Raw genomic sequence first — 13,977 nt, 5'->3', positions numbered from 1 at the left:
GATCTAGGAGGGTAGACGGTGGCGGCGGGGTGCGGTGGACGAGACGGTCATAGGAGCGGTGCCGGGAAGGTGGACGACAACGGGGATGAAGCAAGAGGACGGGATGCAAGGATCCCGGTCCGAAGCCGTGGATGAGAGAGGTCGATCGCTTGTAATGGATGGCAGCGTCGGGGTATCAGCTCTGGCATGTTGGAGGAGGACGGCGGTGGATGGGGTGGCGGACGGAGGAGGCTAGGGTGGAGAGGGTGTTTTGGCGCCCACGAAGTACGAATGGGGAAATGGAGGTGGAGAGGAAGGGGGGAACCATGTCTTCAGGGCGCGGTTGTCTCAAATGCGAGGAAATTTACAAACTTCACCCCTGTTTCAAATTTCCTACATCACAACAATATTAGTCGGTTGGGGATAGGGCGGTAATCTCGCATACACCGAATATTTGCTGACAAGAGTTTGTTTTTGGCGCCCACCGTGTATGAATCAGGGAGGGAGTCGATTTCGGCCGAGGACACACTGTGTTTTGGCGCCAACCGTGTACGGATCCGGGTGAGAGGCAGTTATGTCATGTTTGAGTGAAATTACAAACCTACCCCTATCGAAACCTATAGAAATCGAGCAGATAGGCTTTGCATGGCAGGGATAGGCAGTAGTAATTTCCATCTCGCAGATTTTGGTTTCGGGCAGTTACTGCGACTTTCCCCACTTCGTTCAAATTTTGCAGAGTGCACATTTACCGTGCCAACTCAATTCGTATCCCGTTTGTATTCTATTTTTTCAGGCGGGATCCATTTTCGATTGGAATAAAATTCTATATACATCATTTTTTATATATACTTTCAAAAGCACAACAAAGAATTCTGCTCCTTTATATGTATAATATGATTTATAAATACAATATCTCAAAATCATAAGGTTGAATTCAAAAAATTGAACCAAATTATGTTCTACTAAAATGTATGGATCAGTAATATCTACATATTAAATAACATAGATGCGCGTGAATTCATATGAGTATGCATGTTTGATAGATCAATTTTGGTTCGAGTATGGATTACATGTATCATCATCTCGAATTGAAATATTTGAATCCCTTTTATGTTCACTCCTTTCACGCCCATCTCTCTCACATGCATGCTCCTTCATGTAGCTATCACTCTCTTTTCTCCAGCTCACCCGCACGCTCACTTCATGTTTCTCCTATCCTTGCAAACATGGTCTCTCGATGTCTCCCTTGAGAAGTGTCACACTCTCCCTATCATTATACATTACATAGTTTTCATTATCTCTCACGTCTCTACCGTTCTCTCATATCACTAGGTACCTAAGCTTTCTTTTTCACCGCCACACACACAGTCTCCACTCGTCTTTCACTTTGTCTTTCTCTTTATGGGATTCTCTCACACACCCTATATGTCTCTAGATATGAATCATACCACTAAAATTACTCTCTCTCTCTCTCCTCTAGACACAACATTTGTTGTGGTCTCCTTTTCGTCTCCATCCTAGACTGACATTATTCATTTGTTTACCGATCAGACAAACTCCCCCCCCTCTCTCTCTCTCTCACACACACACACAACTCCTGCTTCCACTCCCCTTCCCGACTACCGTCTCTCTCTCACACACACAAAACTCTCGCTTTCGCACCCCCGACTCGTATTTCTCTCACAAAAATTTATTGACTAGACTCTAGATAGGTTTATACACCTGCATACTCGTGCTTCCACTATCGCATACATGCCTCTCTCCCGCTCCTTGTATCTATGTAGATTTTTCTTCCCTTCTTGAGACACGCCCTCTAGATCGTGCACACACACACACTATCGCCTCATTTTAAGTCGATACCTCTCGCACACACACTCCTTGTGTCTTTGTCACAGATGCACTCCGTCCTCATCCTCTCTCCCTCTCTCTCTCACACACATGGGCTTTTTGCAACAACTAGCAAGATGCCCATGCGTTCCACGGAACATGAAGATGCATTTGTATGAGTAGTTTATATTGTGGGAGAAAAGGATGAACAAGGGAAGGCCTTGTCTGCAAATGTGGAGAGGGGTGTGGGTATCTTTTTGCAAAATTGCCATAGTTTCCTTCCTATCCGTCAGATATAGATCGGACGGCCTATATTGCAGGGTGGGAGGCACATGATCATCACCGACTATGCTTCTTATAAGAGTACGGATAAAAAACAGAGTTGGTGACGATGGTGGGCCTGCCATCCTGCAATATAGGCCATACGATTTATATCTGATGGATAGAAACGAAACTATGGCAATTTACCCGCACTCCTCTCCACATTTGCAGATAAGGCCTTCCCTCGTTCATCCTTTTCTCCCACAAGATCTTGATGTTCCATGCAACGCACGGGCATCTTGCTAGTAAGAGTAGAAATTGGACACATACCACTTCTCGAATCTTGAAACCAACAACATTCCTCCCTTATCTCATCAAAACCGCCAAAGGATTTTGAGTGAAACATAACATTTTTTAGTGATATACGTATTTCAAAACTAGACTTTTTTCTATCAAATCGTTGAATATGTATTAATCTACTCTGATCGTGTGGCAACGCATTGGCACATTGCTAGTAGTTATTATAATTTTTTGGACACCAGACAAACGGTGGAGTACATATATGAAGAGAAGAGGCGCACGCACGCACTTGGTCTCTCGCTGTCTCGCACACATGAGTGTTACGTAAAGGAAATGTTAACAAATAAACCCTAAAATCCTAGGTGCACGATTGCTGCATTCGCGGGTACCCGGTACGCGGTGGAGCGCACCTTTGTAGGAATAGTCAGCTCGTGTGATAATTTGATCCGTAGGAGTTGATGGTCGGGACCACAGGTGAACGACTTGGAGGCGGTGGCTCGCCAGTTGCCACAGATCGAGTAGCCACGTTTAAAATATCATTTTTAGTGGGGTTAAGAGTTCCAATTTTCAATGGCACGTTATAAGTACTAAGTAGTTTTTAGACCGATTGGTATGGAGCGAAAATGGAATTCATAGTACTACGTACCTCCTTGGCATATGGTTGTATGGGTTTATGTTGTGAGATGTTGAACCTGGTAGTTCTAGGGAAAATACTATGTTTTAGATTTAGATGTTGGTTTTCAGTAATGAAAATCGGAAGGGGGAAACCCTTCTTTGATTTTTAAAAAACTAATATCTCCGTTCTGGTTCACTAGTCCCCATCGTATTTTGGGCCAAAGTTTCTCCACGAATTTTACTTGTAAAATGTGAATGGAAAATGAGATTTTGTTATACGCAAACAAAAAAGGACTGGAGGGAGTGATTGCTCTGACACGGACGCGACCTCTCATAGTGCAGGCATTGAACCGGCCCGCCGGCCAAGAGGGCCCCACTCGCTGCAGGCCCGGCTGAACATGCCTCCTCGCCGCATGCAACCGGCTTTAGACTGCCCCGCCTGCCTTCATTGAATCCGCGCGTGTGCCAGCAACACGTCCTTCCGTGAGCCGGTCGGCATTTTTGAACACAAAAATGACCAAAATATAATTAATTACGCATGGTCTTGACTTGTTGTGCTCGCACTGGTAGCAGGAACTAGAGGTTTTTCTTTATTCATAACTCTCCTCAATTTTTTTTGGCTTTGAAGTGAATCATGGTTGTGGACATTATGTATGAATGTGGAGATATCTGTGAACATGAGTTTGATGTGGAAGTTGAACTTGGAATGTTGGGCTTGTGCGTGAACTATACCATGTCCAATGCTTCGTCTGTTATTGTTTGGAAAGTAATTGCTGTTATTACATGACCCAAAAAAAATTGTGCCACATCAGTAGATGCACGGACATCACAACAGGCATGCTGACTGGATAAACATTTGAACCTAGATACTATGAAGGAAATTTGTTATTGACAACAATTTTAGATAGCAGGAGATGCCTAGCCTGCTCTGCCTCACAAAAAAATATGTTTACCAATGCATGCATGAACACTAGTTACTCTAACCCCCTCTCTTCTTTAATTCTTTGCCACATCAGCATGTTTTCTATTCCCGTATGCATGATACCAGCTAAGATACCACCATTATGGCCAGCCTTAATCACCGCATGCAATAATTTAGTGCACCTTGAAATATGATACCAACATGTGTGGGCAGTGTATGTTTTTAATGACTTGAGACTATACCTAGCCCGACATGCAAGATGAGACTTATTATGCACTGTTCCCCATACCTGCAGGAAGCCCGTTCGTCTCCAAATCTTTTCCTCTCCATGTGTGGAAACAATATGCCTGCCAGACTCTCCTTCTCCCTCCGGCGGTCCCACCACTCCACCCCGTGTGGAAAAATCTGCATGCATGACTCTCCTCCCCCCCGCACTCGTCCAATCCGTTGTGACCAGCAATATTTCCACCCCTTCCTTCCCCCATAATTTACTCCAACAAATATGCCCACGTACTACCCCCTTTCCGGTTTATAGGGCTCAATTCAAAAATCTCACCAACCAAGGTAGATGATGAGTGGTGGAATAATTTTCATTGTTTGTAAAAGCACTCAATTAATGCGCTCGTTTTTCTCAAAGAATTGTGTTTACCAATGAATTAATTGCAATGCATGCATGCATGAAGTACATGCATTGGTCAAGTTTCTCATAATCCTCGCATGCAATGAATTAATGCACCTTGAAATCTGAGCGTGTGATGGGAGTAGCTGTTATGTTAATCACCCAACATATCTTCCGGGACGCTGCTTCAGTTAATTAACTACAGGTGCATTGGGTCACTGACATATGGGCCCAACAGGGGTCTGGCCCACATGTCAGTGACGCAACTGGACCTGCAGTTAAGTCAGTGCAGCTCAGTCCATATCTTATGTAGGTCTCCCATTGCTCGCTATAAATACTGCGCCTCCCACGACATCGCTATCTCCTCCCCCTCACGTTCACGTTCATCGCTATCTCCTCCCCTCCCTCTCACGTCGACCACCATGGCATCGCCCCTCCCAAGCCCCCTAGGCGCCCCTCGCTGCACCGCACAGACGGTCACACATCGCCGTTCTGTTCCACGCCACCACTAGTTGAGGAGGACGCGTCGGTGTTCCGCTCCTCGCCGCGACGCGTCGAGGTGGACGCGTCACCGTTCTGTTCCTCGCTGCCACTAGTCGAAGAGGACGCGTCGGCGTTCTGCTCCTCGCCATGACACGTCGAGGTGGATGCGTCGGTGTTCCCAATCTCGCCAGCACGTGCATTAGAGGACGCGTCGGCTCCCCGCTACAAGGAGAACGCTGCGCCGCCCGCCGAGCCCCCCAGCCTTGAGGAGCTTTGGAAAGAAATGGATGTCGCCTTGTGGGAGGCTTTGCCTCCAGCAGAGCGCGCCAAAATAGAGGCGGAGAAGAAGGCCGAGGAAGAGAAGCGCACCACGGAACAAGCTGCCTGGCAGGCCTATGTCGCATCTGAGAGAGTCAGGCAATTGGCTCTTTAGCAGAAGGCTCGTTCGAGGGCCGTGAGGGTGGCGGAGGACGCCCGTGCCAAAGCCCTGAGTGCAGTCGGGCCCGAGCACCTAATCTACGCTTGGCGGTATGTGGACCGGATGCACGCTTCCAGTGACGAGGAGTACCTGTTGGTGCCGGATCACCACACCGGTGAGATCGCGCTCGCTCGCCGGCAAGCCGCCAATCAGCACCTCGCGAGTTGCGAGGCTGAGGAAGAGGCGTTGTGTCGGGGCGCTAGGAAACGGCCGCGCACCAGGGCACTCATGGCGCGCCGCAAGTGCTCCTACGAGTGCCGTGGCTTTTAGTAGGAGTATATTTTTTGTTTCGTAAGGCGATCTCATTAGTTTTGGGATGCAAATGATAAATCCCGAACGTTTAGGAATTATTAGTGTCGGGGATATAACCCGCAGCGTAAACCGGCCGGAAGTATAACCCGATCGGACTTGGTGGTTTATTTGAGACCCCGCTGACACTTGGCGATTCACCGGCGACCCACACAGACCAGACGGTTTACAAGCAACCTGACTGAACATTATGATTCACTGGTAACCCGGCGGGCAGGACAGATGGTGACAAGGCCCAGAAGGCCGGCTCATGTTATGGTCGGCCGGTTTAAGAGGAAAGGCGTGAGGAATATTTGTCTTACAAGGAGTTAAGACCTGGACTTGTATCCGGTTTGTATTAGAGATAGACTAGTCCTAATCCTAATAGGACTCCACATGTAACTCGCCCCTTCAGCATATATAAGGAGGGGCAGGGCTCCCCAAAGAGGGAGAGAAGCAAGAAGAAACAATCTTTAGGGCTAGACACAAAGAGCCGGTTTACCGGCGACTCCCTCGTGATGATAATGAGACCTAGCCACAAATAGCATGTAGGGCTATTACCGGATGATGTTTCCCGGGGCCCGAAGCTGTCTAAATCCTTGTCTTGCATATTGATCCGCCTTGCGTCTCTTGTCCCACTCAACCCCTCTCAAGCTACCACATAGATGCGTTGGCCTCGCAACTAAGTCCTGACACTAAGGACATCTGCCGTGACAAAACCACGAAAATTAGCATCCTTAATTAAGTATGTAAAAGGGAAAGTTTGGAAACCATGTGTATTCGTACGCATTTGTAAGTATGTGCATATAGCACAAACTTTACTATATACTATCGCACTACACGTCTCTCTCTATATATGCTTGCAGACTTTGCTACTCCCTCCGTCCAGGTCAATAAGTCATCTTTGGTTGTGCACCATGACCAAGAAGGAGGGAAGACTTATACACCTAGACGGAGGGAGTACTACTATTACTTATGTACGTGCAAATGCACATTTTAACATTACGATGCAGTTTTTGTAAAAGTAGAAAAACAACACTAGTCAAGCTTGTGAAACGATTCAATGCAAAACAAATGCAAAAATGCTCATTTGATTGTTTACTTTTAGCTTCCTTCTCTGTGGTTATTTCTCTATCGTACTTTGTACGGAGTATCTCACTGGTCGGAAAGGCATGCAAATTCCCAAACCGCTTCCTACACCATGTATCGAATTTTTTGGCTAACAAGTTGTGCCGTGCAATTGGAATTCCAACTTGAGTACTACTACTAGTAGGAGTACCATGGGCCAGTTCTTTTAGGCTTCTAGATTAGTAATCCCATAACTACTACCTCCGTCCTGGTTTATTGGTCCCATTGTAATCTGTGTCAAATTTTGATCATAAATTTAACTAATGAAATGTTATCTTTGGTCAAAATTTAGCACAAATTACAATGGTGAGGAATAAACCAAAACGGAGGTACTACAAGTAGTAGTTTAGAAGCCCAAATAAATGAGTGAGGCGCCTTAAAGTTACTCTCCAATGTGACTAGTCTTATGGGAAAAGCTGGGGAAGCCGCCAAAAGAACTGGCCCTAGGAGTAGTAGCTAGGGATAGTAGGAGTAGTAGCTAGGGATCGAGTCTACGAGATGAACCAGAGAAAGTAAATGCAGAGAGATGAAATGCAAAAAAGACGGAGGGATGTGATGGTTGCTCGTCCGTTTATTTTACCAGGCCACTTATTACTAGGAGTGGTTGGGTTTTGTGATATGATGGCTTTACTGCCGCGCCACGAGCGGGGTGAGACTCCCGTGCAGCGCTGCCCTCTACACTAGTACTCGGTCGTGGTTTACTACATCAGTCGTGGTTTATCCCCCATTGAATTTGACTGAAGATTTAACTGACAAAATGTTAGTGCATGTCAACAAAAACAATATCGTTGGATTCGTATTTGAACATAGTTTTCAATGATATAATTTTAGGTGACATGAATCATCATTTATCGTACTATATATAATGTTAGTTCAATTTTTGGTCGTACTAATCTATAGTAAGGTGCCCATGCGTTGCATGGAAGAGTGAAATGCATTGATCGGGGAGTTGTTTATTTTGACAAAGTATGTGGGGGTCATCTCATGTGTAATGGGTATCGATAGGTTTCTTCGGATATTATTTCATATCTAGAGCTCACAAACATCTGGGTGAAATAGATAAAAAGTATCTTTTGCAAACAAAAGTGTTCAACTGTTCAACCTGCATCCAAAACTTGTGAAGAAATAACTCTTATTGTGCTTTGCAAGAAATGATCATCAAGAATTAGTTTTTGAGTATCCATTGTTATACATGTTGGCTATAGATGACATGGCACTTTCTTATAGTCAACAATTGGCTATACTATTTAAGTATTAACCATGCCCTTATACACCTAGACAGAGGGATTAAATCAGGATGACTTGGAAGGGGCAGAGGATATGTAAGAAATGGTTCATCATAAGTATTTCACCAGTACTGTAGTAAAAATTCATACATGGAAGATTGTAGACTAAACCATAAATGGATACACTTTTATTCATGCGCGATACTCCAATAGAGCAAGATCATGCATGGAAGTCTCCACATGCTTAGACAGCAGATTACATTGAGCGAAGACTAATGATCAACATTTAACTTGATAATGCAGATGTCCAGGTGAACCTCCTTAGAGTCCCCGTGCACATTCTTGGGGGTCAAATAATACCGTGCGTCTTCCATGTCCACATCGGCGGGAAGGTCCCAGCTCGGCAGAGTCCAAGTCAGCTTGACGTAGCCAGTGTCGCCGCCCACGTACCTCCGAGGGGTAGTAATAGTGAGCACGCACCCGTACATCGGCCTCGTGTCAGTGTCAGCGTCAGCGGCGTCGCCCCTGACGCACACTACAGAGACGGGGCGGCGGCCTGCGCGGGCCTCACCGGTGCCCACGATCAAGAGGAAGACGCTGCCGTCCTCCTCCGAGACTAGCAGATGGCGGTGATCCTATAGCGACTCCGGCACGGTGAACGGGTAGCACGTCTCGTACTTGATGTTCTTCGCCAAGGGCCAGTAGTGATCACCGCATGCCTGCGTCAGGTGATCCACGATGTCCGCCGGTGAGCCCCAAAATGGCACCGGGCACTCATCGCAGTAGACGAAGGGCTCCTTAGAGGCATCGACCAGGCCGTCCATGAAACAGGAGTGGCTATAGGGGATGTTCCGCCAGTTGAATATATGAGCAAGTTACTACGAGATTTAGTCCGAATAAGCACAAAACAAATCATGATGGCTATAACAGAGATTAAACTAATCATGCGGACTAGCATAGTAGATGAACAGATCGAATCTAGGACACAAACTAGAAACATGAATTCTACCACGATTTCGAACAGGAAGGACAGAAACACATACGGTGCAACGGGAGCAGCACCATTGGCGTTGAGGTTGTCGCCCATGTCGTTGAGGAAGAGGTTGCCGAGGTCAGGGAAGAAGTCGTCGCTGCTAGCAGTCGCGAGAGTGCGCTCTCCAAATTTCAACAGCGCCCGCCGAATGGAGCACATGAGGGAGTGGCTGTAGGGGACGTTGCGGCCGCCGAATGGAGCGCAGGAGTAGCCCACAAAGCAGTAGATGGTGCTCCTCCCTAGGCTCTATTTTGATCTCTATCTCTACTACTATTCTTTGTTTTTTTTATCTATATCTATACTACTATGTAGTGTACCAATTTTGAAAATTTGAAACATGGGCCTAAGAAGTAATTTCAGCCATCGATAGGGTCAATCCTATGGTTCAGAATGCACGGATTCGTGTCTACAGTATCCACCATGCAGCTGGTTGTTCATTCTAGAGAAATCTAGGCCCACCTGAATTGTTTATTGCAGGACATCGTGTTTGTGCACTGCAAGGTTGGGCCACGTAGATAGAAGGACGTTGTCCGACCATGGACTGATGGACCTGCAGCGCAGCAAACCGCAATCATGCCAGACTTTTGGTCCTGTACTCCCATCTCCATCCTTCTCCTAGAGCGTATCAAAGTACTGGTAGCTTTGTATCCCGTCCGTCCATGAAATAGCATTTTTAGGGAATACGACATGTATATGATAGTAGAATGGTTAAGTCATCTATCACACTGCACAAATACATGAGATGGACAAAAAATTATGTTAGCAAGTTTTGCAACCATGAAAATATTTTTCTTCAAAGAAAAAATGTGACTAGGACATTTTGATTAGTGAAATTAGGATAGCTATCGTGATAACTTTACATACAAACGGAACAGAATTGTTGATTTGTTAGACTTTTCAAGGAATTCTTTTTTGAAGAAAAAAATCAGCGTGGGAGATCTGTTTTCACGAATTGAACTTTGCACGTGCTATGCACGTACTCGCATACTAGTAATATACTAGTTATAGTTGTCAAATCGAATAGTACTGCGCCATCAACTACATGCGCGGCTGAACATGCCTCCTCGCCTCCATCAAACCCCTCCGTTAAACCCGCATGCAAACCGAGAAACCTACTCCGGCCCGCGGGAGGAAATTTGCCGGTTGCCGTTGGAGAATAATAGAGTCACGTCCAATCCATTTGAGTTAATTGTGTGTATGATTCTCCCTCTATAAAAAGTTAATTGCATCCTTAATCTTGTATTCTAAGTACTCTGTGGGTTCCACTGTCAGTACAATGTACATGACTTGCAGGCTGGCTACAGATTCATACAGAAAGTTAAAAAGAAACAAATCCATCCTTAATCATGTATTCTAAGTACTCTGTGGGTTCCACTGCCAGTACAGTAGCAAAAGAAGTATAGTATATATTAAAATAAAAATAAAAAGCTAAAGTTTATGACAGAATTTGAACTCAGGTCATCGCGTTGCGAGCATCCGGCCCGGACCAGTACACTAGGTGTTGGTTGCCGAGAATGCAAGAGATAAACCTTTATAACAATGAGCCCGTCCGTTGCAATGGATCCAAAGTAGAATAATACATATTCACAAATTTGAAAGAAAAAAAGTTTACTTTTGATATACATATCACTAAAAATACCTTATGTTTCACTCCAAACAGTTTACTTTTGATATAACAATGATTGGACCAGTACTATGATCACTCAAGCAAGTTGTCTAACTTCCATATGACCCTACGCTGCTAGTATGTGTCTCGTAAGTCAAGCAGCATGCTGTAGTCATCATCACCTGTCCACTTCCCGCATCACATATTCGCTTCTCCATCTTTGTCCGCTCTTCCATCCCCGCTAAGGCGCCTCCCCCCTCGTTCAATCTTCCATCCCCGCTAAGGCGTCTCCCCCTCGTCCGAAAACCAAGCACTAACAATGGCAGAACTGAGCAGCGTCCGCCGAAAGAGTGGCTGGAATTCGCTCCCCACAGAGGTAATCCAGCTCATTGTTTCGCGTGTGGACAATCTCAGTACCATGCCGCTCGCCCCGTGCTCGTCGGGGTTGTACCATTTACTCAAAGCCCTCATGCTGGAGCTTTTTAAGCCAACTCCTTGCTTGCTGATGCCGCCTGATCTTCAGAAATGGCATGTCACAAAGCATAACGATCGTAGGGTGGCGAGCATCAACCCCCTTGACTGCGATCCGATCCTAGTCAGCCTCAACTACATTAACGGTATGTACTGGGGCGGCATGAACACGTCTTGGATGGTGCTCGTCGATGGTCGCGGCAGCTGGATGCTCGTGGAGGTCTACACCCGGCGATTGATCCCCCTTCCTTAGATTAACACTGCACTGCTTTGGCACGGCGACCCAGAATACTCGGAATCTTACAGTAGCCAACATGATACCAAGTTTTATTTGCTCAAGGTTGTAATCTTCCAAGTGCCCACAAGATCTGCGAATTATAAAGACTTCAGGTTAATTGCATTCTTCAACCGCGGTCTCGCCTATCTGACAGGTCACTGCGGTAAGTGGATAAATCTGCATGTCCATCGCAGGATCATACATCCTCCATGGCTCTCTGATGCCATTGAACACAAGGGCTTCATTTACGCTGTCGACTCCTTCTATGGCTGGACGTATTGCTGGCCTACTCCAGTCATCGCTACAAACGGCTATTACAACAGTATGTTACTTTCCTATGATATCATGATGGCTTGCTTATATTACTGTCAACATTTACTGAGAAAATATTCATGCTCATAACATGCTATTCTTAAGACTGACTACATCAAGAGCCCTTTTTTATTTGACTCCAACTTTTTTTAGGGTTATTTGACTCCAACTTGATATGATGGTGTAGGCCGCCTGGTGTCCCTACCCTTCCTAATCCCAAAACCATTCAAAGAAAAGTGGCATGGCAGTTGCAGGTGGTTCCTGGCTCGATCAGACGATGGCGAACGATTGATGATCGTTCGCACGTACCGGACGTGTTGTTTCGCGGAATACAATCACAGTCACTGCAAGGTCTTTGAGCAGGATCCCAGCTTCTTTGGGCCTTCAGGAATTTTTGACTAGAGGTTGGTAAGTAGTCTTGGTACATGCTCTCTATTTGTTAGACTGAATTATCTGATTAACCAGGAGATAACCGACAGCAAGGATCATGATGGCAGTGCGGTTTCGTTCCTCAGGAAAAACTATGTGTACACAGCGTACCATGCGTCTCTGCATGCACCATACCCTGATATGTGCCGCCACGCTCTGCAGCCCAAAGTAGGAGAGAGGGTCGCAAGTATTAGACTTCGACCTGCTGGCTAGAGTTTCCCCCGTCAGGCACCCATCTGGTTCAAGCCGTCAGCCAATCTCCACAGCTTAATAAATAGTAATGTCTAACTGAGCTAGTTAGTTAGATGCATACACTTGGTGTAGTAGGATCTTTATTTAGTTTGATGCATACACTTGTTCTTTTTTGGTAGCCCTTTTGTAATGATGGCTGATGTTTGGTTTGGAAGAGAGAGCTGCGTCTTCACTCTTCTGGCCTGCTTACTGCTTCTGTTGCACCCCCAGCCCTGGTTGCTGCTGCTGCTGCTGTTTTCAATGTACAATTAGTAGTATATTTTGTCTGTTGGTTGAATAAATGTGTTGTTAGAACGACAAACACGATGTTTTGGAAGTTGTTGCACAGTTCGATCCTTTAGTGCCCCGTACTGTACGTAGCGCATACTATTTTTCGTACGGAACACATTTTCCACTTGTTGATAACATGCAGCCCACTGATGAAGGCCCAATAGAGAAGCCCATAATTAACCGAAAGGGAGGCTCTCACATGAATCCGGCCCAGGTACATGCTCATGGTTCCCTAAACATAAATAAGTAAATAAATAAATAAATAAAGCTAAATGCTCATGCACCAGTTCTTTAAATTCACAATTTAATAGGAGGATATTATTTCCTATGATAATGTCGTTACATTCAGTCGATATTATTCTTCGGCAAAGATAGCGACCAATCTTCTTTCTCCCAGCATTTTCTTCCCGCAACCAGCGGACTCATGCAAATCGTAGTCAATGTCGTAAATAGATCCGGTCCATTTTTATTTTTCAATAGGAATGTCCAACCCAGCCCAGCACATTGGCGACAACACTTTATCCTCCGTCATGGTGCGCTCGCCACGGCGCCGCCGTCCAGCCCTATCAACATAGTTTTTTTTTGAAACGGCCCCTGTCAACATAGTGAATCGAGAGAGGACTGTAGTTGTGAGTATGACAGTACAGACCCACCAGGTCCACTCCCGAACACAAGCAAGCGCCTCTCTTACTACTTAGATGAAACCCTCGTTTTTACTCTAATCCACCCTGCTGATATTTGGGGCCCACATCATTTTCAACGTATAGTCAATTAATGACAGAATTGCACAACTTTTTTCAAGTAGTAATTCAGAGGAGCAGGCTATAAACTGGGTTGTGCGGTCTCTGTGGCCCGTCTAACAACATGACTAGCCCAACAATTTTTCTTTGGGAAAATAGGTAGCCCAGTATTTCTTTTTGAAGAATACCCAAGCTAGGCCTATTTGTTTTCTCCGACTTACTGGGCTAAAAATCTTTCAAGACGAGGAGGGATGCATTCCGGCCTGGCCAAAGAGTATGGTCAGTGTGTGTTAAAAATAATATCAAAAGGGGTTGAAAATTCCAAAAAAATTATAGCAAATGGGATATTAGTTTCTTTTCTTGTTTTTGTTCTTCACTGATATCTTATACTCCCTCCGTCCCAAAATTCTTGTCTTAGATTAGTCTAGATAAGGATGTATCTAATACCAAAACGTGACTCG

The sequence above is a fragment of the Triticum urartu genome, chromosome 3 (assembly GCF_003073215.2).
Source record: "Triticum urartu cultivar G1812 chromosome 3, Tu2.1, whole genome shotgun sequence".
Classification (NCBI taxonomy): domain Eukaryota; kingdom Viridiplantae; phylum Streptophyta; class Magnoliopsida; order Poales; family Poaceae; genus Triticum; species Triticum urartu.
The sequence above is the reverse complement of the archived record's forward strand: the minus strand, read 5'-3'. Positions refer to the sequence as shown.